Source organism: Perca fluviatilis, chromosome 23, assembly GCF_010015445.1.
Source record: "Perca fluviatilis chromosome 23, GENO_Pfluv_1.0, whole genome shotgun sequence".
NCBI classification, from domain to species: Eukaryota; Metazoa; Chordata; class Actinopteri; order Perciformes; family Percidae; genus Perca; species Perca fluviatilis.
In genome coordinates this window covers 19,246,373-19,271,470 of record NC_053134.1, presented here as the reverse complement: position 1 = coordinate 19,271,470, position 25,098 = coordinate 19,246,373, and the positions used below count along the sequence as shown (strand labels likewise).

At 41.7% G+C, this 25,098-nt stretch overlaps 1 protein-coding gene across 4 annotated transcripts in view; it reads left to right on the top strand.

Annotated features, from left to right (window-relative positions):
- Window positions 1–1,231: 1,231 nt before the first annotated feature.
- The window catches only part of sox5 (SRY-box transcription factor 5), a 241,631-nt gene continuing 217,764 nt past the window's right edge, over window positions 1,232–25,098 (top strand). For all 4 annotated transcript variants that reach the window (XM_039791407.1, XM_039791408.1, XM_039791404.1 and 1 more), the window contains exons 1-2: window positions 1,232–1,356; window positions 2,555–2,763. The gene's annotated coding sequence lies outside the window, so the exon portion shown is untranslated. The remainder of the gene's footprint in view (window positions 1,357–2,554; window positions 2,764–25,098) is intronic.

Below are 25,098 nucleotides of genomic sequence, written 5' to 3'. Positions count from 1 at the left end.
CCATCTGAGGTAAAATTGGTCTGTGGAAGCTAGGACTTTTATTTTTATAACTTTCTGAATGTGTAGACAAAACAGCGTATATATGAGTTTTGGGGGGCTCTTATTTTGGAAAACAACATCAGAATGTCCTGAAACATTGTAGATCACACATTGAGAAGGAGTCCTCTCCATCTGAGGTGAAATTGGTCTGTGGAAGCTAGGACTTTTATTTTTATAACTTTCTGAATGTGTAGACAAAACAGCTTATATATGAGTTTTGGGGGGCTCTTATTTTGGAAAACAACATCAGAATGTCCTGAAACATTGTAGATCACACATTGAGAAGGAGTCCTCTCCATCTGAGGTGAAATTGGTCTGTGGAAGCTAGGACTTTTATTTTCATGATTTTCTTAATGTGTAGACAAAACAGCTAATATTTGAGCTTTGGGGGGCTCTTATTTTGGAAAACAACATCAGAATGTCTTGAAACATTGTAGATCACACCTTGAGAAGGTGTCCTCTCCATCTGATGTGAAAGTGGTCTGTGGAAGCTAGGACTTTTATTTTTATGATTTTCTGAATGTATGGACAAAACAGCTAATATATGAGTTTTGGGGGGCTCTTATTTTGGAAAACAACATCAGAATGTCTTGAAACATTGTAGATCACACCTTGAGAAGGTGTCCTCTCCATCTGATGTGAAAGTGGTCTGTGGAAGCTAGGACTTTTATTTTTATGATTTTCTGAATGTGTAGACAAAACAGCGTATATATGAGTTTTGGGGGGCTCTTATTTTGGAAAACAACATCAGAATGTCCTGAAACATTGTAGATCACACATTGAGAATGAGTCCTCTCCAGCTGAGGTGAAATTGGTCTGTGGAAGCTAGGACTTTTATTTTCATGATTTTCTTAATGTGTAGACAAAACAGCTAATATTTGAGTTTTGAGGGGGCTCTTATTTTGGAATTCAGCATATCATGCAGTTGTCACAGAGGTTGTGAGTTGTGCTAAAATCTTTCTTTCCTTCTTTCTTTCTGACAGACAGACAGACAGGCAGGCAGATAGACAGACAGGCAGACAGAATAAATGAATGGGAAATTGCCTTCGTCAGAAAATTCCCTCTTTTTAGTTTCACCGTAATAGCAAGTGTATACGCGCACCGCGAAATATAGGGGTGGCTAGTTTGACCGCTCATTTGGAAGTGGAGGCTGGCTTGACCGCAGTGGTACCAAGGGCTCTGGTAGCCTACAGACCAATGGAGAAGCAGGATGCTGCAGCATGGCATTCTAATATGGGCGCAAAAAATAGTACGTTAGTCTTCGCCTTCGTGAGCTTGATAGAAGAGAAAGCTAGCGTTGCTAACTTTTCAAAGAGGGTGAGTGTTTCATACTATAAGATAAAAAGTAACCTTCTAACACAGCGGTAGATGTGTGTGTGTTCAACACTAACCGGCTTAACTGTAGCTAGCTAGTTGAGTTAAAAGCACAATTTTTGCACTACCCCCCTCCCCCAAAAAATCAGGTTACAAGCACAGCCGAACCAAGTTAACTAATTGCTGCATCCACCAATAGCTAGCAGAAGTGTCAACTTTGCTTGTTGCTGAAAGGTACGAGAAATTAGCATAAATATCTATGCTAGCTACTGTGTGTTAGCATGCATGGATTTTATTGGCCGTGTAGTGGCAGTGGAACGAGCTGTAAACAACGTTAATATATACGTTGAATGTGTTAGTAAAAAGCCTTTTTTACACATCTTTTTTTTTGTTTTCTGGCGACCTGTAAGTCCAATATTTACTCTAATTTTTTGTCTCCACCAACTCCTGAGAAGAATTCCTGGCTATTTAGCTGCTAGATGCTCCAGTGCTAGCTAGAGCTAACCGTTTTTGTCTGCTGTTTGCAGGTGAAGAAATACACATAATAGTGATAGTAAATATACACATTTGGTTAGTGCTACTATAGGACCACCAGGTGAAAGATGCAATAGCTAGCTCGTTTGCTAACCTAGCCCCTTAATGGAGACTGGCACTTTGGCCAGCAGAAACTTGGCTTGCTCAAGCAAGTATGTTAAATGAATAATGAAGCTTCGTGTAGAGTTGACATGCATAACAACGCCTGATACTGACACATTAAAAGTTATTCATCTTGACAGGCTGCATCTTGCTTTAGGGCACATTCGCCCACTATGCTTTCAATCCTGTTTGCAATATTAGATCTGCCCAATATGGCTGTACTCTAATACCTACAGAGCCGGTGGGACCACTCCAGACTGTAATCGTTAATTCTTGGGATGCTAATGAATTCCCATTATTATGATGCACATAAAGAAAACCTATTCAATTTGTGTCGGTTGGCACCTTTTGATTCATTATGTGGTAGAAGTTGACAGCTGTTTTGGGGAGTTTGGAGATGCTGGCTGGCCTGCTGTACTGTTGGTGGCTGTTTTACCTCGGTGGTAGTGCCTGTTCAAGAGAGGAAACAAATTCACATCTCCTCCCCTTGGTGCCTCAGCCTTGTATAATTTGCCCAAACCTTGGTGTGTGTCTTTGTGTGCGTGCATGTGTGTGTAATGTGAAGTGAAGTGAAGAGAGAGAGCAGGAAAGAGGTGGAGTGGCGGGAGAGAGAGACAGAGAAGTGACACAAATCAATGTGAGCACCCAAACCACCATCACCAGCCGCAGCCGGCGCATCCTCCCCGACCTCCATCACCTCTCTGCCTTTACCAGGGAGAGACGGATAGAGACAGAGTCACAGGAAAGACAGTGTCCTCAACAACGCAGCATCCGGTAAGTCATAACAGACCTAGAAATACCTCCCACCATACACAAGTTGTGGAAGCGATGGCAACAAGGGTGCGTTGGCAGTGTTACTCGCCTCTCCAAGGCGCAGAGCGCACAGAGCAGGGCAGACATTCGTGTCTGAGCTCCTTTTTACTGCGTTTCCCGTGCACCAGCTCCTCTCCGCTGCCTCTGTCATAGCCTCTGCTGCAGAAAAGAGAAAATGACCCTAGGAACAGGACAACGGGAGAGCCGCTGCCGTTCCTCCTCCATCCATATGTTTTAAAGCCTGCTGAGGATTAGGGATTGGTTTGCGGGAGGCTTTTTTCCGCCAATCACCGCGCTGTCTCACGGAAAGCAAGAGAGAGCTGGTGGATGAGTAGAGGAGAGAGAGAGCGACAGATAGAGAGAGGTAGTTCTCCATGAGGCATGTCATGAATGTTGCTTTGATTTTTGTGTAGGAACTTAGAGTTTGTCTGTGCCATTCACTGATGTTGCTACAGTATCCCTTTGTGGATTTACGTAACTGTGTGTCTTTGGTATCCAGTAGTGAGTTTATAGGGAACTTTATAGAGGTTTTAAAGGGACTATAATAGTGGTTTTGCAGGCGTAAGACCATTAATTAGCTTTATTTCCATGTTTGGCTGTTTTCACACATACTGTACATCTGTATCGACCCGTCCCAATACGTTGTCATATTTGGTATCTTTGGAAACATTGACCTCTTGACTAGAATTTAAAATTTGAATGAGGATTATTCAAACATACATTTGTTAAGAATGTATTACACATGGGTCTTTTAGTGTTGAAGAGGTTCAGTAGGTTTGTGCACTTTACATTACTGCCAGTGATAGTTTCTTTTAGGTTGATTTCTCATCTTCCACTGGTTTCCATTGCTTTACGCTATGAAAAACAACAATTTTAGTTGTTTGGTTTTGCTCTCATGTTGGTCTTAACTGTATGTCCAGTACAAAATGAATTTCTTGACAATCCTTGAATTCGGCTTTTATTGTGCCATCACCGCAAGTGTTGCTTTGTTAAGTTGTGAAAAACAGGATACATACAGCACTCTCACAGAATGACTGCTGGCAGGGCTGTGTGATTGTTCATGGACTTACGCCACAGTTTTTTAGAATTGCACTGAACCAGTTGTGCCTGTTATTTAGTAGTATACATGATGTTTTGTAGAAGGTGTTGGTAAATGGTTAACATCATTTTCTGTTGAACAATCAAACAGACTGACGCCCTGTCAAATAGTTGTTATGCTAGCAGCATGGCTCTAGGGATGGCATAGTCGGTCTGTCAGTCAGTCCACCACTTGACTTGTCTTGACTGAAATGCTTCAACTGAACTACATATTGTATGGACATGTATGGCCCCCAGAGGATGAATCCTACTGACTTTGGTGATCCTCTGACTTTTCCTGCAGCACCAGCAGCAGGTCAAACTTTTCACTTATTAAGTGGATCTCAACTTATAAACTAATAAAAAGCAAAACAAACTAACATCGGAGTCGTAGTGTTCCAATATAGCAAATATGTGTATATCTTCATATTAACCTACAATGCAGGATACACATTTGAGAAAAAGCTCAATATTTTTTGCCAATATTTTTGCTTTTTTTCTTTTTTTCTTTCTATTATTGTTCTTTACATATCATGTGTGTTGTGTGTCGAACTCTTCTTTTTTTTTTTTTTTTTTTTTTTTTTTTTTTTTTTTTTTTTTTTTTTTTTTTTTTTTTTTTTTTTTTTTTTTTTTTTTTTTTTTTTTTTTTTTTTTTTTTTTTTTTTTTTTTTTTACTGGAAAAACTTTGCTCTCCTTCTTCATTGACAATTTGAGGAATGGGTTCAATCCTTGCTGTGTAGATCAAAGCGCATAAAAGTAGCTGGTAAAAGAGACTTCACTGTAAAACTGCCCTGTTGGTGCAGAAACTCTGCTCCTGTGTGATCCACCTTTTCACTGCTAAAACAAACTACTGGACCATTTGTTTTATTGAGCAGGGTTGTCCTAGACCATTAGCAAGGGCTGAACTGACCTACATCCCATAATTGAGGTAAAGACATTTGTCTCCTTTAGAGAGATCTAACTAATTTATACAGTACATGACAAATGGGAAAGATCAAGCTACTTTACTTTGACTTATGACATATTGCACCCATAGCTATGGATTTTATTATAAGCTATGGATTTTATTATAAGCCCTATTCTTTTCTCTGCTATTCTATATGTTTCCTAGAATTGCCCCTATTTCAAGAGCCAATTGTATTCATTGCTGAATCATACTGTAATTGTATTACATGTGAAGTGTGTCTGTTATTTACAGTGATACAGTATCAGTTGCCAAGCAGCGGTTGACATTGTTATCGGGCTGTAGCATCAGGGATCGGTTTCCGCTCCGTTTTAGACGGATGAAAACATGTACTGTACACACAGAAATGCACTCACAAACACTCTGTGCTTGGGTGTGTTTGTTGTAGTGAGTGCGCACTGGTCCTGAGGCCCACAGAGCGAGACAGATGCAGGTAAGAGTCAGACAGAGAAAGACATCTGTCACTCTCTGAATGGTATTTTCCCAATGCGACTGATGAGATACCCTCTCTCTCTCCCTCCCTCCCTCCCTCCCTCTCTTTTGACACACACACACACACACACACACACACACACACACACACACACACACACACACACACACACCACACACACACACACACTCACTCAGTGTGTCAGTGCTTTAACGGGGGTTTGATCTCGTACAAGAGAGGAAGCTGTAAATAAATACCCCAAAATGTGGCATATCCCTCCCTTCCTTATCACAGTATGTTTGTGTGACTTATGGCGTGATGAAATATAACAGCTGAGTTAGAATTGGAACGGTTCTTCTGTGTTGCAGTGATGTTAGTGCACTTGAACTGGAGTTTGTTTTGGTGAAATTTTTTTTGCAATCAAAAACACATTTGTTGAGTAATAGCATGGGCTTACAAAATCTGCCTGCTAAACAGTTGAGAAGTGGCTTTGGATGTTTTTGTCACTTGCGAAATAAAATATTTTATCCAACCTGACCTCTCCGAAATGAAGTGTAAGTGTATAATTTATGATGGGCTGTCCATGTTTCTAAGTCCTAGTCTCCGGACTTTTAATGGACTTGTATTGGTATCCTACTGTCACATCGTATTGTTGTTTTACAAAATTCCGTTGTGCAATTGAATGATTTGTTGCATGCAACTTCAGTGTGATACATTTTCATTTGTCAAAACAATCAAGTGTGCACTCAGAACGCTCCCAATGCGATAACCTTTTCACTCTTTTGTGGGATATATGCACTCGTTTGAACACACAAAAAGTGACTGAAGTAGTTGTGCGAAGGATGAAAAACGAGAGCTGACTTTCTTACCTCAGCCCACCTGGCCAAAAAAACCATTTGCTAAGCCAATTTCTTTTAAAGTTTTGAAACTGGCATTAGGTGCTTCTCATGTCGCTTAAATTGCCTCCTCGACTCTTCCACTTGTCTCCCTTTCTCGCGTCTCAGTCCCTCCCCACCGAGGAGGCACGGGACAGACGCAAGGAAATCATTGGAGGAGAGAGGCAACGAGGAAATGTGTTTTTAGGGGGATGAGACGTTCCGTTCCTCCGAAGCGTCACATGAATTCGTCAGCTGTACGGGCGGAGTTAGCAACTCCTTCAGCTGCACGGCTTCCGGGAAGGCTGCTCTCGTGTATCCTCGCCTATAGCTCCTCGATGCTCGCTCCTCGGGGCAGATATAAGAGTTTGAGACGGCCTTCACCGAGGAGGGACAGAACAACTTCCGGCTCAGCCGAGGACCGAGGAGTCGAGGAGCTATCAAATAAGGGCCATGAGATGCAGCCCTAGTTTACATCCATATTTCCTAGCTGGCAGTCTTCTTCTGTGCTCTTACTGGCCTAGTGCTTTAACTACTAGTGTATAGTATTACTGCCACCAACTGTCAGTCAGTGGCATAGCGTAAACCTGGGAGCAGGAATGTGTAAAGAAACACAAACAAAATGGCGTCCCATTCATCAAAACATTGCTCCAGTGCACTGCACCTTTTTAGTGATCAGAACATCCTCAGCGTACCTTGAACTTTCTGAAAGACATTGACCCCTTTTCTTTAAAGTGGCTATATGTAACTTTCAGTTTGTGTTGATTCTAGCTACACAGGCTTTTTCAAGGCGTTACGCCAAAATCTGTGACCCATCAGAATGTGTGACTGTAGAGCCGGTCTACCTGCCTTAAATCATTTTTTGACTACGCGGGGAGAAAATGGGGCCGGGCGAAGGAATTAATAAAAACTATCAACTAAAATAGCGTCTATTGTCTTGATATTGAGTTCCATCCCCCTTAATTTAATCCACCTCTCATTTGTTAAGTGTTTGGTATAAATTCAGTTTCACCTGGATTCACCTCATCACTGTACTTCATAAAAGATTAAGTGCACACTTTGTACTTTGAGTCTCCTTGTCTTTCTCTCTCCTTTGTAGCCGGTATCCCTATTTTGTTCTCTCTCTCTCTCTCTCTCTCTCTCTCTCTCTCTCTCTCTCTCTCTCTCTCTCTCTCTCTCTCTCTCTCTCTCTCTATCCATCTATTTAATGATCTATATCTTTTTCTCTTTCCTTGCATCTCTCTGCAGACTGTGGACGAGGCTGAGGAGTGCGCTGCCAAGCCGTATGAATTATCAGACTAATGGGCTTAAGTGGCTTGTCCTAACATTGTCTCCCTCAACACATAGTCATACAGAGGCTTAGGAGAATATACAAAGCAAGAATAAAAAATTTTGAAAACCAAATACCCCCCCCCCCCTTCTTTTTTTTTTTTTTTTTTCTTTCTTCGAGGTCAGGATTAAAATTCATCAGGATCCGTTAACTCTCTCTTCTTCTTGTCTCCCCCACATCCTCCTGTGTCTCCTCTGTTTTGTAAGCACAAAGTCATCCATTGTTATTAAATTGAGGGATGTGTTGTTGCAATATTTGGCTTTAAAAAAATGGCAAATCTCCTTAAAGCCGGAGAGTGAAACTGGGACAGATGTACTACAGTGCATGTTACACGATGAGAAGACGCTGGTCGGGATGAATAGTTGAAGGAGAAAAACAGAGTAGGGGAGAAGAGTCAGGAGACTTGTGTGTAGTCAGGACACTTGTGTGTATTGTGTGACCTAATACTTAAGTATCCATGAGTTTTGTGTGGGTGTAGGTTTCCTATCGTTGCAGAGTGATTTTTAAACCTAGTAAATGTAATGATCCTTTTAAGATAATTTTTTGTCTTCACAGATGACTCATTTAAAAAAATATCCTAGTTGTGTGTAACCATATTAAGGTTTTATGCAGCACCTAACACACACCTGTCATGCATCACTTTTGACCTCACACAAACATGGTTTGCATTTAGCGGGCGTTGGGAACATGACTCAATGGTGACCGTTATAAATACATCCATTGTTGAATGAATGAATGTGAATGAATGAATTGTTTACTTACTGTAACAGGCTATTTCTAGGCGTATGCTGTCTGCAGTGTGACAGGCTGTGGGGTGGAGCATGAAACTTCATCACCCATTCCAGATACCAACTACCAGTAACGCACCTTTTTCATAGAATTTGGTACAATGCAAAAGTCAGCCAAAAATAACACTTTTTAAAATCTACCAGGGCAGCTGTTTGTGTTCAGACCAATGTTGTGCTCTACACCAGGGTTGTAAATATTTCTTTTTATAAACCGCTGTGCATTGTTTTGGCATTTGATAAACCTTCAAACTCATTGACCAGTTCCTTTTTTAAACTGGTCTCCCCACCGGTACCTGAAGCAACAAGCCCCCACCATCACAACCTTTTTGTGTGTGTGTTTTTGGTCTCAACTAGGGGTGCACCGATCTGACTTTTTCAGTCCCGATACCGATACCGATGCCAGGGCTTTGTGTATCTGTCGATACCCGATACCGATCCGATACCGTTAATGAATTAATAATAAACTGTATACCTTCCACATCATACCTTCCTTCCACCATGTGGAAGAGACTAAAGGCACCAGACCTTCCTAACTAAACATTACTTTCCTAACTAAGACAAAATAACATAGATGTAATGTATTGAATTCTTATTTATTTGTTATTTAAAAAACAATTGTGCATTCAAATCGAAAATATAATGTAATCAAACTTCTTAAAATAAATTTAAATACATAATAATGGGCCATCAATAATGGGCCACCTTTATATAGGTTTATAATGGCTTATTCTACTGTGAGGAGTACATAAAATATCACAAAAACATGTTAATGTCATCATGTTTACTAAAAGCTTTGATTAAGGGTTTGCTTGGCTCCACAGTTACAGAGGCTAAACTATTTGTATTGTGCAAACTGCAAAGTAGTAAAATAAACTCAAATCGAATGAATAGCCTACACATACAAACAACTTTAACACCGTTTCCCTTTCAAAACTAAATAGTTGTAAGCTAGTACTGTATAACCACTACCTTGGCCACAGGTAAGTTAGGTTGTTGTAGTGTGGTTGTAGTGGGGGACTGAACGTAGCTCCGCTGTCAGCCTCCTTCGCTGTTTGAATAACGTTAGTAGGTTGGCGGACGTATTTCAGCGAGGCGAGACATCTTAAAGTGCCCATATTATGAAAAAATCACTTTTTCTGGGATTTGGGGTGTTCTTTTGTGTCTCTGGTGCTTCCACACACATACAAACTTTGAAAAAAATCCATCCATGCTGTTTTGAGTGAGATACAGTTTCTGAATGTGTCCTGCCTTCAGTCTCCTGGTGAGCTGTTCAAAATCGGCCTCGGACTGTGACGTCACAGTCCGAAATGAGCTGGCTAACCACAACCGTTAGCTCGTTAGCATGCTAACCGTTAGCATTAGCATGCTAACGCTAATGCTAACGGTAGCATGCTACGTCGTTCTCAATAGCAAAGCACTGCTACAACACACACAAGTTCACCATAATCTACAAAAGAACTACTTACGTGTGCGCCCTCATTTAGAAGTCTCCCAGCTAATCCTGCCTTGTAACTGACCAAAGTTGGAGAAACAGGCTCTCTTTTACTGTCTCTAGAGTTAGCTAGCTGACATGATCTACATCTGAACTACTGAGCATGTGCGAGTGCAATCAAAGATAGAACAGAAGAAGAAGATGAAAAGAGGTCTCACTCTGTAGCTAAAACGGAAACCAGGTGAAAAGAGGATCTACAGCAGTGAGAGAGAGCTGTGCAGTACAACAACAATATGGTGTTTTTTGAAAATTAAACCATGTAAACCTATTCTGGTACAACCTTAAAATACAGTTATGAACCTGAAAATGAGCATAATATGGGCGCTTTAAATCCAGAGTTTTAATCATTGCTCCGAACCCGTCTTTCTCAACGGCCTGTAGCGGGACCGGAGGTGGATTGGATTCATAACGTTGCTCCGCTGCATGCTTGAAGTGACAGGTCTTTAACGTTAGCGTAGTAACGTTAGCACGGCCGAGTAACGTTAGAGCGACGGGCAACAACCGTGGCTAAATTATGTCCGATTTGTTAGAAATAAAAAAAACTTGGGAACAACAGACGGCTCCTCTCTTGAGCACATGTTGTTCTGGTGTATCTCCGGTCTTTCTTTATCCTCTAGCTAACTTTCTTCTAGGTTCTTGTGCAGTAGCGACCGTAGCCTCTCCCAGCTTAACAGACTGTTATGCTACCTGGCTAGCTAGGCTAGCAGATGTAATGTTACCCAGCATGCCATTCGGCGGTGTAGCTACATTTGTAAATGTAAAATTATTAGTGTTAGAAACTGTTTGTCTCAAATTGTTATATGCTTTGGTGTGTTATCCTTTTAAGATAGTTAGTTGTGGGTTATTAATTGTTGTGTTATAAAGTTACTACCATGAGTGAGAAGGGTACGCAGTTAACGGGCCCCGGTGCTGCGGCGGAGTGTGAAAAAAAAAAAAAACTGGATCGGCCAGCTATTTTTGCAATATCGGGGCCGATATCCGATCCTAACATCGGATCGGTACACCCTAAGGGGGTAAGCCTCGCTTCAGAACGCGAACCTCCGATGGCGCCATTTTGTTGCTACAAAGGTATAACCTCTTGTTAGCATTCCACTGACCGCCATTTTTTTTTTATGTCACTTGACTGCGAATAACTTTACATCTGAAGCGTTTAAAGACTCTATTTGTCCATTGTTTAATTCTAAAGAAACACGACAATGTATAAAAGGCTCCATTACCTTGTAGCTCACGTTATGGCTCCGTAGCAGACGTTTTTGTAAAAATACGCTAACGATTGTGTCATAACTAAGTGACTTACTGTCGCACAGTAGAGGAATTACCGTATAGTACAGGAGAAGCTCGCAGGCAGTTTCGACTTACATTAGCTGTTTAGGTTTAATTACTAATGTTAACTAGCATGTTAGTGATCAGTAATTAGCCTGTGCCTATGTTATCTCCTTACATATAACTACGCTCTCCGTCTCTGTAAGATTGGAAATGATTGAGATTTCTCTTGGCACAGCTACAAGAAGACTTACAACTTTCAGACAGGTTGCTCACGTCACATTTACGTTGTCTCTGTCAGTTGGAGGCTGCGCAGTAAAGGAAGAGATCACCGGAAAAGTGCTTCTAATAGCCTTCACTGGTCTCCGTCCAGAGCAACGGGGTCTATTGGTCCATTAATATATATGTCAATGGTGCACCCCTAGTCTCAACACATGCTGACACCCTCTCCTGTGACCTGATTTGGATCTTTCAGCTATGTTGCCAGGCAAATGTAATAGGCCGCGTTCTTATTGCATGTAATAGGCCGCGTTCTTATCGAGTCGAGCAGAGCCGTACGGCTCTGCTCGACTCGACTCACTTTCTTGGTACCAAGTAGGGCTGCACGATATGAGGAAAATGTCTAATTGCGGTTATTTTGACTGATATTGCGATATGATTCACGATATTGAAGGGAATGATCATGTTTGTATAATTATTCTCACTTTATTCTTGATTATCGTGTGATTTTTGCGAGGATCTGTACCAAACAAAGATGTTTCCTGTAGTCTGTAGGACAGGATTTGTAGGCTGGGACGTCTCTGCAGCACCACAATACTTCATTCAGAATGGTTTGACACATATTTTGCCTTTAACAAATATTGCGCCCTACCTGCGATTTGGATGTTGCACTAGCCCATATTGCGATTTCGATAAAATTACGATTAATTGTGCAGCCCTAGTACCAAGTACTTTTTCTAGAGATGCGCTGATAGACCGGCCGGTGACCGGACTTGGCCGGTTTTCACGTCCTCGGCCATGACCGGCGAACCGGCAGGTCAGTCTGACATATGCCGATTTCATGCCGGTCAACGCTACAATTAACTGACAACACAAGTTATACGAGTTACAGTTCTCAAGGACGCGACAGCACAGTCTCTTTTTCCTTTCGCTGAACTTTCCCGCTGTGTGTCGCGCGTACCCGCTCGCGGTGTGAAGCGCGTGTCCGCACTATTCTCTCACATGTAGGGAACCCCGTGAATTAACCTGCAACATGTCAGCTGTTTGGGAATTCTTCAGCGTGTGTGCAGAAGATAACAAGTTTGCAATATGCAACACCTGCAAGGAGAAAGTAGGGCGTGGAGGGACGACACCAAAAACCAAAATCAGATTTTATTTTGTTGGATACTGGATGTGAAAAGAAGGAAATGGTTCTAACATTGCACTTTAGATGTGTGTGAATTTCCCACACCAGGAGTAATTTATATAGTTGTATTTTATAGTGATCTATTATTTGTTCAAAAAATGTTCTATGCAAAATGTTCTATTAAAGAAAAGATAGAATATAAATATTTGCGTGTGCTGTAAAGTGGTTAGAAAAAATCTAATCGGAATCGGCTGAAATCTGTATCGGCTGGCCTAACTTAACGAAAATCGGAATTGGCCTAGTATCAGTTAAGCTAGCTTGAAACCTAGACAGGGGCAGTACTAAAAAAAGTTCTAGCTAGTAGCCACAACTTTTGATAATGGAAAACCAAAAGAAAGCGAGTCGAGTCGGGCAGTACCGTGCGGTGGAAATGCAGCTACAGATATATAGAATCACAAGATAGATCAAGAACACCTCACCTGTAAATGTCTTTGTCCTTTTAGTTGATACCTGTGCTTCACAGCATCTTACACGTCACAGGTTTTTGTTGTAACACTGGAGACAGGCATTTTCAGCTGCCTCATAATCTCAGAGATCTCATTATTTTCAATTTATGTCTGTGAGACTGTCTAAATGAGCTTCAGGATATTAAAGGGTCAGTAGATGATTTAGCATTCCAGTGGAAATCTTTGGTTTTAACTTTTTTTTCTTTTCATATAACGGAGGATTTTTGTGTACACAAATGCACACAATGGAGAACCTTGTACTCAAACAGAGAAAACAAGGATCAACAAAAAGAAGTACACCTCTTGAGGCCTTCCTAATGAACCCAAGTCCGAGTTGGACAGATGCAGCCTATTTCCAAACTTTTTTTTCTCCTGTTCCTTTGTGCATCAAACTCTTCAAAAAACCATAACAAGCTTCTTTCATGGATCAAACGAGAGCGGCAGTGCTCATTGTGCCAAAGCGGAATTAAAAAAAAGAGAGAGAGAGAGAGAAATACCTTATTATTGTTATCAAAGTAAAGCCAGCTCCTCTCCTGCTGCTCTTATGGGACCTCCCTGACTCTCTCTGCTCATAGACCCAGGGGGAATCCAAACATGACCCGCAAACCCCCCCCAATTTCTGGAACACACGCACACACGTGGGCCTGTCTTGGTGCACGTCGTTTCATTTGTGAAATTAGTCCATTCTCTCTGACCCTGTCTTTTCATCAGGCGCGGCGGTGCATATTTTAGTCCCTTTCCTGCGCTTGTTTTACTAATTGGTGGCTATACTTTGCCCAACACTGATATCCTTTGATCATCTCAGATCATTACGTTTACCTCATTAATTTGCTCAATGTGATTTTTCTCCCCCCAAAAAATGTAAGGGTCCGTGCAAAATTGGATTAATAATAGATCATATGAGCCAAGAGAGAGTGCAATTCCTTTGTGATTTCTCCTCTACTTCGCTTGCTCTTCCTCTTGCTTTCTTTCGCTGGTTATTGTGTCTCATTGTCCTGTGGTGACATTGCAGCTTTAAAGGAAAAGGTCAATATTTGGAGGAAACATGTTGCAGATCAACATGAATCTGCTATAAGTAGGCAGCTGGAGTTAGGACGTCAGAATCTATTTAGCCTGGCTTAGCATTGAGGGGCAGAGGGAAACCGGCCCAGTTTCACCTACCAACATTTCTAAGCTTTCTTTGTAGCATAATGTGTCTTGTTTAATGCCGAAATTGGACTACATAATACCAGCATAATAATGGTTTGGGCTGACAGATGTCGGGTAAAAATGGAACCACTTCAAGCATGACTGTGGAGTGGATCATAGTGGAAAACAACTACATCTACAATATTGTGCTCTTACCGTCTGGAAAGGAATAAGACAAGGCCGCTGTTTAAAAATGACTCCAGGTTCACTTTCATTTACAAAACTATAAAACTGTGTTGTTTGGGCAGTCAGGTGGAACAGTAAAGTGGATCCTTTACTCCTTATCAGTCATCTATGTACATCATGCAAGAATGTCGGGGTTCAATGTGTTGTTTGCCATGTTTCACAGCCAACAGTCTGGCTGTTCGGTCCAAATAGTTCCAGCATGTAAGTCGCCCTGATACCACAGATTGTCATTTTTACATGTAGGTTCAGTGTTTCATTTCATTCACAACACATTGAACCCCATTTGTGGCGGAGGCGGGGCGGGGGATACTTATTTTCGGACACGCTGTTAGATGCTGTCCTCCTCTCGTACTTCAGTGCCTAACAAATCTATCTTTTTTTTTTTTATCTGTCTTTCACTGGTTGAAACCTGAAAATACTGTTAAATAAATTAATAACATAACTAATTCCGCTGGTCGGACTGTTGAGCTCTGTTTCAGACTGATACCTCCGGTTCAGGCTGGTCCTCATCCTCAACACGGGCCTTTTTCAGTGGCGGAAAATACTTTTCAATACTCATCTGGATTGAAGCAGCAAACATTCAGTGTAAGAGTAAATTGTGAATTTCGCCAGCCGTCTTCTCTCCTTTATGGAGACAGACGCTGTGTGCACGGTGGGCTCGATGGGGTTTTAAGCCCCCAACGTCGCCTTACAGGCAGCTAAAACTCACATTAACCCTCACTATAACCTTTGCCGCGCTGCCTGGAAGATGACGTTGGGGGCTAAAAACACCAAACACCGCACGGCGGGAGGTGTGTGTGTGTGTGTGTGTGTGTGTGTGTGTGTGTGTGTGTGTGCGTGTGCGCGTGTGTGCGTGAGCGAGACACAAGTGACCGAGAGACGGATGAGAGCAGGGATAGGCAATGCAGAAGAACGTGTTTTAAATAGCGTTTAAAAAAAAAAAAAAAAAGAATTAATATCAAAACGCAATGTGCGGCGGCCGGTGTTGATAGTGAGGCGCACCGCCACACATTAGTCTATGTGTGGGAAACCCTGAGATTTGTAGATACATAAAACAAACACATTTGAATTAGTCAGTTTTAAAAGTGTTGGTAGGCATATTTCCTAAACTTTGGACATAGCCAGGCTAGCTGTTTCCCCCTGCCCTCAGTCTTTATGCTAAGCTAAGCTAAACATGTCCTGACTCCGGCTTCTTATGTACATCACACACAGACACAAGATTGATATTGTTGTCACTCTCAAAAAGAATGCAAATGAGCGTATTTCCCAGAACTATTCCACGAAAGTTCAATAGGCTTGTCATACAGACACATTCAAGCAAAACCCACTCGCAGCAGCAGGTGCAAACATCCACTTTTACATGATTTTGCTCTGTTTAGAGTAGGTCCTGTTTGATTAAACATACATCAAACATTAGAGAGACAAACACTGTAATTCATCCAAACTCCTTCAAGTCTACAATCATACTCCACTTACACTCACCAGCTGTGATTGTAATGGCTGTCAGTACTTCCTGTATCACACCGTTTCTGTATTTCATCCCCTTTTCACCATCAGTATCTCCTCCTAAGATACTGTATGTTCCTTTTCAATAGGCTGGTGTCTGTGCTTTGTTGTTGACAGCTTCGTTGTCAATCCACCCAACTCCAAATTGTGGTGCACATAAAGGCTTGTATCTCCCTCATCCTTTCTCTTTTCTCTCCCTCTTGTTCTCTTCGGAGGAGATTACATCTCGGATCACTCTGTCTGCAGGCGCTGCTCGGCATTGTGTTTTGCGTCTCTCTCTCGTTGTCACATTGAGCTCTGCGCCCTCCTATTATCATATAGATAAGTGAATGTTCTGTTGCTGCAATACGGGGAAGCGCAGCTCTAATGTAGTGTATTGTGTATGTTGTTAAAATTGCCCCCTGTCGCCTCTGCCATTCAAGACGCCCGCTCCTCTATCATAGTTGTAAACACAGTCGCTGAAGATTGTGAGTTTTCTTTGGGCCTTGTGGGTGAGCTGAAAAGATGATGTGTGTTAGTGTGTTTTCTCAGTGACTTGGTTTTGTGACGTGAAGTGGGCCATTTTGCATGTGAGTGCGTACAATGTGTTTTTTTTTTTACATAGGTAAGTCTGGTGTGTGTGTGTGTGTGTGTGTGTGTGTGTGTGTGTGAGTGAGTGAGAGTGATTGTGGAACCACAGGTGGTGGCAGTGTATTCTGGATTAGGCCTGTCACGATAACAAATTTTGCTGGACGATAAATTGTCCCAGAAATTATTGCGATAAACGATAATATTGTCGTTGAGAGACCAATTTGCATCTAATGATAATGGCATAATAATGCAGGTACACTTTTCAAAGATCAATACACTTTTATTTCTAAAGAATATATAACACTGGAACTGGAAGACATTGTAAATATCCACAATATGTCTTTGATCTCCTTTTAGTATGTCGTCTTTCACGCTGATGTACAGTTGTGGAATTGCCGTTTGTGACACGCATGTTCTCCCAGGCAATTCATAGCCTACTGGCTGTCAAAAGTTTGCTGCATTCCTCGAGTGTTTGTGCGATAAACTACAGACTCTGTACTACATTTTACAATTATTTAACACTAAATATTAAATTTAAATAATATATAATTAATACATTTAATATATCTATATGGCTATCTGCCACATGGCGAGTAAATGTTTGTACCAAAATAGTTCTGTTTTTCAGTCTTCATTTTGGCGAATTACTTCTGCTCCTCTGCAGGTCGGAGCTTCGTGGGGGCGGGCCCACACACACACACACACACACACACACACACACACACACACACACACACACACACACACCTCTGACATACTTTCCACACTCTGTGTCCGCGGACAGCTGTAGGCTTGGACCGTTAATGTTCTGTGCATTGTCGGACACATGCAGCCACTTTCCTGAAACCGCTTGTATGTCCGAGCCCGTCTCCACCGCCTCCACCTGCAGGTTGTCAGCTGTGTGGTTTGAAATGAAAGGGAGAAAGTGGGACGCCGAGTGACACGGTTGATATCGCTCATATACTTTTTAGTTTTTTGACGGCGCCTTAACTGCAAAGTGCTGCGGGAAACCCTGCCCCAACTCTCAACTAGCGTTTTCTGTCTCTCTCTCCGCCAGGAGTCCCGCCCCCACAAAGACCATGCGACTGACAGGAGGGTTCACTCCTCGTTACGCTAAGGAACCGAGAGTGGTCCTCCAGTCTCTTTGGTAGAGAGAGACGAGGAAAACAAATCATTTTTTTTATCGTGCGATTAATTGATTTATTGACTATCGTGACAGGCCTATTCTGGATGTTATTTCAAGGTTAAGACGGTGGAAAAGCATCTGTGTTGATGGTTTACGCTATACAGTACATTCGACACGTTTGACATTTTCTGCGGGAATTCTTACATTTACACATTTATTTGTGTGTCATTGCAGGCTTACTGTACAAAGTGTGCAGCAGTGTGTGTTTGTGTTGTGTGTGTTTGTATCTACAGGGTGTTTTCTTTGACAATGATGGAGTGGGTTTAGGCAAAAGGAAAATCCCCCACAGCTTTCATGGCTCAAATAGCCTTTGGGTGCGTGCGTGCGTGCGTGCGTGCGTGTGTGTGCTCGCATTTGCGAGAGAGAAATAGGAATACACCACTTAAGTCTTAAATCCTCCTTCCTCCCAGGGCTCCCACTTACACACACACACTCCTGAAAGTCTAATATTGACTGTAGCATCACTGAAATACACAGCACTCACAACAGAAATGCACTGTTTATTAAACTGGATTATATGTCTTTGCTAGGCTAGTTAACCCCAGTCCAATCCAGTCCAGTATAGTTCAGACTTTTCCAACCACTCTGATCTAGCTTGGCTCAGTTTACTTCAGTCAGTTTTAGCAGAACAGTGTGAACTCAGCTGGAGGGGCTGAAGGCTGTAATGTGATGACTCAGAGATGGAAGGAGACAATCTGTTCCCTGTTCAGCCCCAGGTGTGTGTGTGTGTGTGTGTGTGTGTGTGTGTGTGTGAGTGTGTGTGTGTGTGAGAGCAAATGCTCCTCAAGGATTTAAACCAAACTAAACAAAATATATGATTAATTTATGTTTTTTTACGTTATTGACTTTGTTGAATGTACCCATTGTGATTTAAGTGCAGAGCTGTCTGCCGAATCTTTCACCCCCCTTTCTCCATATGACAAACAAACTATTTTTGCAACACACAGCTTGGAGTTTCTGTACAACAATAGCTCAGTATATTTAGTGTGCTACACCGTGGTCACTGTAAGAACAAAACTATTAAGAGTTATAATCCTTCAAATCTTCATGAAATCAAACCCTTGTTTCTTTTTTTTTTGCTTTTTATGGTTTCCATTTCAGGAATAGCTAATCAGTTTATTAAAATTTTGTAATTACCTCTCAATATAGAGTTTTAATTTTAAACTAATTTCAAATGGTAGAGTATGCTCGCCTGGCATTGCCAGAATAATTTGCTAATGCTTATTAGTCTGGAACCTCTTCAATTTCCAAGGTTATCAACGGTGCAAGCCAAAATACCTCTTGAGGCACTTGAATAGACTTACAACCAATCAAAGCAATGAAATGTGACCTACAACCAATCGGAGCAATGAAACATGACCTACATCCAATCAGAGCAATGACGTAGCTTTGAGCGGCACATGCAAGCTGGGACTGTTTGGTCCGTTTTTAAAGCAGTAATAAAATGGCTGCCTGGTCACAAACTTTCTCAAATTACAACTACTGCTACTAGTACTACTACTACAACTAGTACTCACTGTTCACTCTCCTAACGTGTATCAGGGCTGTATTATAATGCAATTTCCTACTGCTGCACCTTCATATTAAAAGCATTGAACTGGCAAAACACCGCTGAAGTAGACACAGACTAGTTGCCTGCCCTGTGCATTTGAAGAAAAAAAACACTTGAAAACTCAAAGTTGACATAACGTTGTCTCCTGCAGAGAGAGAGAGAATAATGGAACAGTTAGGGGCTGTTAAACTCCACCATATGTTCAACATAACAGCAATTTTCTTTGAATTTGTATGCCTGTTTTAATGTGTGTTTTTTGTTGTTTGATTTCACCACTTATCTTCTCACATACTTGTCCTGGCTTTTTTACTGTATGCTCCGATTTTTAACGGGTATCCCTAATAGTGGGTCACAGTAATACTGTGTGTGTGTGTGTGTGTGTGTGTGTGTGTGTGTGTGTGTGTGTGTGTGTGTGCGCTTCCATGTTTACATGTGTCTGAAGCGGTGCATGTGCCAGGCTGAGCACATCTTCCCTGTGATCCAGCACCACCACCACCTCACACACACACACACACACACACACACACACACACACACACACACACTTCCTCCCTCCTCCATGCGTTCTTCCACTTTCAACATCCATCCCTTTCTTATGGAAAAGAGCCAATTAGACTTGTGTCTGTTTGTTTTAAACAAAATGGCTTTTAATTAGCGCGATCAAAAAGGCTTCTTTCTGCAGGCCCCAGGATCCACTTTGTAGTTCCCCCTCCAGATCGCACCAGGGGTTTGATGCCACCTGATAGCACGCCAAGACAATCAGAACACTTTTATAATGAATACACACATGCACACACACTTTATCACTTTGTCTCCATCTATCGCTTGTTGTCTCTTAAAGTCTTTTGGTCTTGATGTTGTATTGTTATCATGACCATTTTTTTTCTTCTGTTGCCTGCATCCTCTTAATTCTTCCTTCCTTTCTTCTCTTTTGTCCTTTCTGTCTCTGATCTGTTTTTTAATGACGTGGCCCAGCATGGCTCACTGCTGGACATGTCCTCTGTCCTTCTCTTTGGCCACTTTCAAAATTGCTAATCAGTTTAACAACACTTCGTATCTATTCTACTGTAAAACGCCACCCTTATCCCATGTGGGTATGATCTGCCGGTCATGTCAAAAGACGTTCATTTGGAGTAAGGACTTATTAATATGAAGTATCCTGTAGGCTGCTTTTCCTGTAATGCCACCTCCTGTTTCTTATACAAAAGCACCCAAACTACTCTTTAAAAGCTTTATATCTTTTAAAAACTGCAGCTCTTTTTGGCACAGCAAAGTTCTTACCCAAGTCTCTTATTGCTCTACTATGCCTCAAACCTGCAGACTCATCGGCTGTATCTTATTCTTTCTTGGCTTCTGCTAAAATTCTCAACCGACAACATTGCTGGGCGCACAGCTGGAGCATTTTAGTAAATATTTTATTATATCTTTTAATGGGACAACAATGAAGGAATTACACTTTGCTACAATGTAAAGTATTAAAGGGATACTTCACCGATTTAGAATTCAGCTTTGTATCCGTAGAAACCCGATAGTATTTCTGAATGACCGTGCCTCCCTCCCTCATGTCCCCCTGAGACGAGAGATTTCTGCATTTGAGGCCTGGAAAAAATCTTCCGATGACGTAAAATGACGATTTTTGCGTCATTGGAAGATTTTTGGGCCAGAGGCAAAGGACTACAGCCAGTAGTAGGATCTACTTCCGTAGGTTTTCAACACGCCCACAGGGGGTTGGACTGCCGAGTCTGGCCAAGGTATTCCGAATGAAAACGACTGTCAGCCATCTTGAATCTTCGCTAAACAGGCTTTTCGGTTTTCAGCAGAAAACATTTACAACAATTATCTGCATTCAAACTACCGGACGTGTGTACCACCGGGATACGTCGCACAGATCGGAGAATATGGAGGAAACGTTATTACAGACGCAATACTCGGCACACTACGTGAGCTTCGCCTGCACGGAGACCAGCGGTGTTGCTCAATGCCGCTAGCCGGCTAGGGGACATGCCCTCATCACATGCCCTTCACCATATCTAGAGATTGGCATGGTTTTATTTCAGTTAGCCTAATAGCTGGTTTGATTTGCATTGAGAGATGATTTTATGGAAAGTACCCCATGCCAATCTCTAGGTATGGTGAAGGGCATGTGATGATGTGGGGCTATTTTAATTCCAAAGGCCAAGGGAACTTTATCAGGATGCATAGTATCCTGGATCCATGAAATAACTGGCCTTTAAAAATAAACATCTGCCTGCCTCTATGGGAATTTAACATAGGGGTGTACTCACTTTTGTTGCCAGCGGTTTAGACATTAATGGCTGTGTGTTGAGTTATTTTGAGGGGACAGCACATTTACACTGTTATACAAGCTGTACACTTAATACTTTACATTGTAGCAAAGTGTAATTCCTTCATTGTTTTCCCATTAAAAGATATAATGAAATATTTACTAAAATGTGAGGGGTGTACTCACTTTTGTGAGATACTGTATATATCCTTATTTCGACTGTATACTGCATATTGTGTGCGAGATATGTGAATAGTACTGTGTGTGTGTGTGTGTGTGTGTGTGTGTGTGTGTGTGTGTGTGTGTGTGTGTGTGTGTGTGTGTGTGTGTGTGTGTGTGTGTGTGTGTGTGTGTGTGTGTGTGATCTGTGCATAGTACTGTGTGTTCTTTGTCTGTGTGTCAGGTGATGTTCGATGTATTGTTAGTGTGTTGCAGACAGTGGCTGCAGGGAGTAAACATGTGACCCAATCAGCTCACTACTGCTCAGCTTACCATGGCTCCTAATTGACGTGTGTGTGTGTGTGTGTGTGTGTGTGTGTGTGTGAGTGAGTGAGTGAGTGAGCTGAAATAGGTCCAAATGACAGCTGTCAGGTTGCTTGACTCAATCATGATATTCCCCCTCTTGCTTTCTTACACATATTCCGACACACGTACACACACTGACACGAAATAATGAAGATACCGTATCCAGTAATTTGGAGACCTTTTGGCAAACATTTATGTACATTATATAATGGATTAAGAATTAATATCCTAACATGTCTCTTAGTATTAGGTTCATTAATGTATCACTTATCATTGCTCTCTGGGGACTGTGTTCACTGTGACACCGATTGTGCTGCAAGTTATAATCACAACTGCCAATTGGACTGAACATTGTACGCCATAAAGCACCACATCCATTAAACACTGAATTGGCTGCATTAAAGTGCCTGTGTTACACTGTCTACTTTCATATATATATTATGTACACATATGTTTACATAAAAATGTATGCTTTTATTTGAAAATGTCCTACCTTGAATGGCAGCAGTGGCATCAAGAGAGACACTGTGGCAGACAGCAGCGTAGGACAATGCTGAAAGCAACCCAGCCTGCCCCAGTTTTCACTGAGATTGTGTTATTTCTTTTTACAATAATGACAGTAACTTTTCAACAACAAAAATTGCCATATGATTGGCTGCCATCAACATAAAAAGAAATGCTAAAATGGCATAGAAAATCTACACCTAGTCAGTCCCTCCAGAAAAACGTGATTATGCGATCGCATAATTCAATGCGTAATCAGCCAAAGTCCGCTTATTTATGCGGGGGCCGCACTTTTCAAATACAACTCACTTTCGCCGCTTAAATTGCATGATTTCATAATTCCCGCATTTTCATTGCAAAAAAGTCACATATAGCTTAGCAGAAAGTTGAAAAATGTTGCGTTTACTTCATACAAGAGCAGCCAGTTTCCCCTGTTGCCATGGGAACGTTATGAAATGACGTAATTACACGACGTGAACATCATGGAAAAGCAGGGTGTTGTGGGAATCACTTTTGTTTTTCTCTTTTTCATCAAACTGCAGTTTTTGCAAGTTCCCGCAATTTCATCGCATAAAATTGCATAAATATCCCGCATATTTCATCACATTTTTTAAGAAAACGTGCCGCATAATCAAGAATTTTTGCCTGCAACAATCACAAAAAAACTCCGCATTTTTCTGGAAGGACTGCCTAGTGACTTAAATTTAAAATTGAACTTAAAAAAAGTGTAGATTGATAAATCATGCTGAATTCAAGAATGGATTCAAGCTTGAAAAGAACATAATTCCAAATAAGGAAGCAACAGTTACTACCAAATTTTTACCTAGCAGTGTGTGACATGATATCTTTCAAACATTACAGTATGTACTGTATACTCTTGTGGTGACTCCCAAAGCCAACAGTGAAAAGAGGGCGCTGTGACAGTGCAGTATGAGTAGGCATTCAGAGCTGAGCAGTCACAGTTTATAGATGATTCCCCAGACAATTGCCTGAGCAGTATCCCAGCTTTAATGGCTGCACAAGCCTGATTTATTATATGAGTTAACCCTGACTCTACTCTACCTCACAGCATCACCTTCAACCGCTGCATGCAAGCACACAAATAACACGCACGCACGCACTAGATTACAACTCCACTCACGTGTCAGAGCCTGATGAATGGACAGAAACAAAGCACGATAGGGACCAATAACAAGACAATACAGATGATTTGTAGGCTTATGTTAAGAATAAGACATAGCTGTGTGTGTGTGTGTGTGTGTGTGTGTGTGTGTGTGTGTGTGGGGAGACAGCACCATAGTCTCTTTACCTACTACAGTTACAACCACATTGTTGATATGAGTAGCACTTAATGTAACGTTACCATTTGCCTGTAACCTTCCCTCTCTTTACTTTCCTACAGTTCTCAGTCTCTCTCTGTCACAGTGAGCACTTGCCGTTGTGCAAGTGTACCTGCGTGTGTGCGTTAGCACACTTAGCATAGAGCCCCCTGGTTTCCCTATATTTCCATATACCGTAATTAGATTGTGTGTGAAAGGCTACTTCCAGTGCATTGATTAAGTGTCAGAGGAGAGGAGACAAGCATCTCTGGGCAGAAGAGGGACAGGAGGGGGCACGGCACTACAACAACCTGACACACACACACACACACACACACACACACACACACACACACACACACACACACACATACAAAGCCCCTCCTCTCACCGTTATAGAGAGTGACATCCTTGCTATTGAAAAAGGAACTAACAAAAGTGTGTTTGTAATAATGACTCATATAGTGTACAGTATGACATTGCCCCTGTTTGCTCTCTCTTTATTTTGTGTGACAGAATCGGAGCAGACAGTCTTAGTCTTGTGTTTTCTTGGACTAGCCCCTGTTGTCTCGGTCTTAATTTATGTTTTGCTGTGGCTGAGTCTGACTTGAGTGCTAGCCTGCCCTATATAAGGGCAAAACTACCGGGCTGAGCTGTACTGGGCTTATGGATTGCAGTCTTTCCTCAACTGAATGTCTACTTTAACAAAAGCCAGAGGAGAGGGCTAGTGAGAAAAAAAAAACTTACATTTCCAGCTTGTTCATGGTTTCCTTTTTTTCTTTACCTTCTTCAATTCTTTCTTACATGATCATTTTAGGATGACAAAACTGGTATTGTCTTGCTGCTTTGGTGGCTCTCCGTAGAACTTTGGTGATTCAGGAAATTAGTCATAAGTCACTATAGAGTGATATAACTCATTAGCATAATGTCAGAAATGTACAGTGAATGTAGTACTGTTTCCACTGGCTTTTAGTGAGATTAAGATCGTCAGGAGGTTGAGGATTCAGCAGTTCTGTTGATGCCAAATTGCAAGGGCTTTCCACACACATTCAATATCACAGGCATCATTCACCTGTTTGGCTACCATTATGTACCGTAAAATGTACTATTACCCTGCTGGTATTACCCCAAGCCTCTTGCTTTGTGAGGCTGGGGGCAATAGAATTGTGCCAAGCTTTTATTTTTGTTGAATTAACTAAGACGTCATGGATGGGTTTGTTAAGTGGGACTTAGTTCTCCCAGCAGAATTCTCTTGCTGCTCGGATTCATTGAGTGCTCCCTAAAGGAGCAGAGTATTTCCCATCAAATCCATCTTTATAACCAATTGCTATAAATTAGAGATGCACCGATTACAACTTTCTAGGCCAGTTCCGATTTTCATGGAGTTAGGCCAGCCGATACCG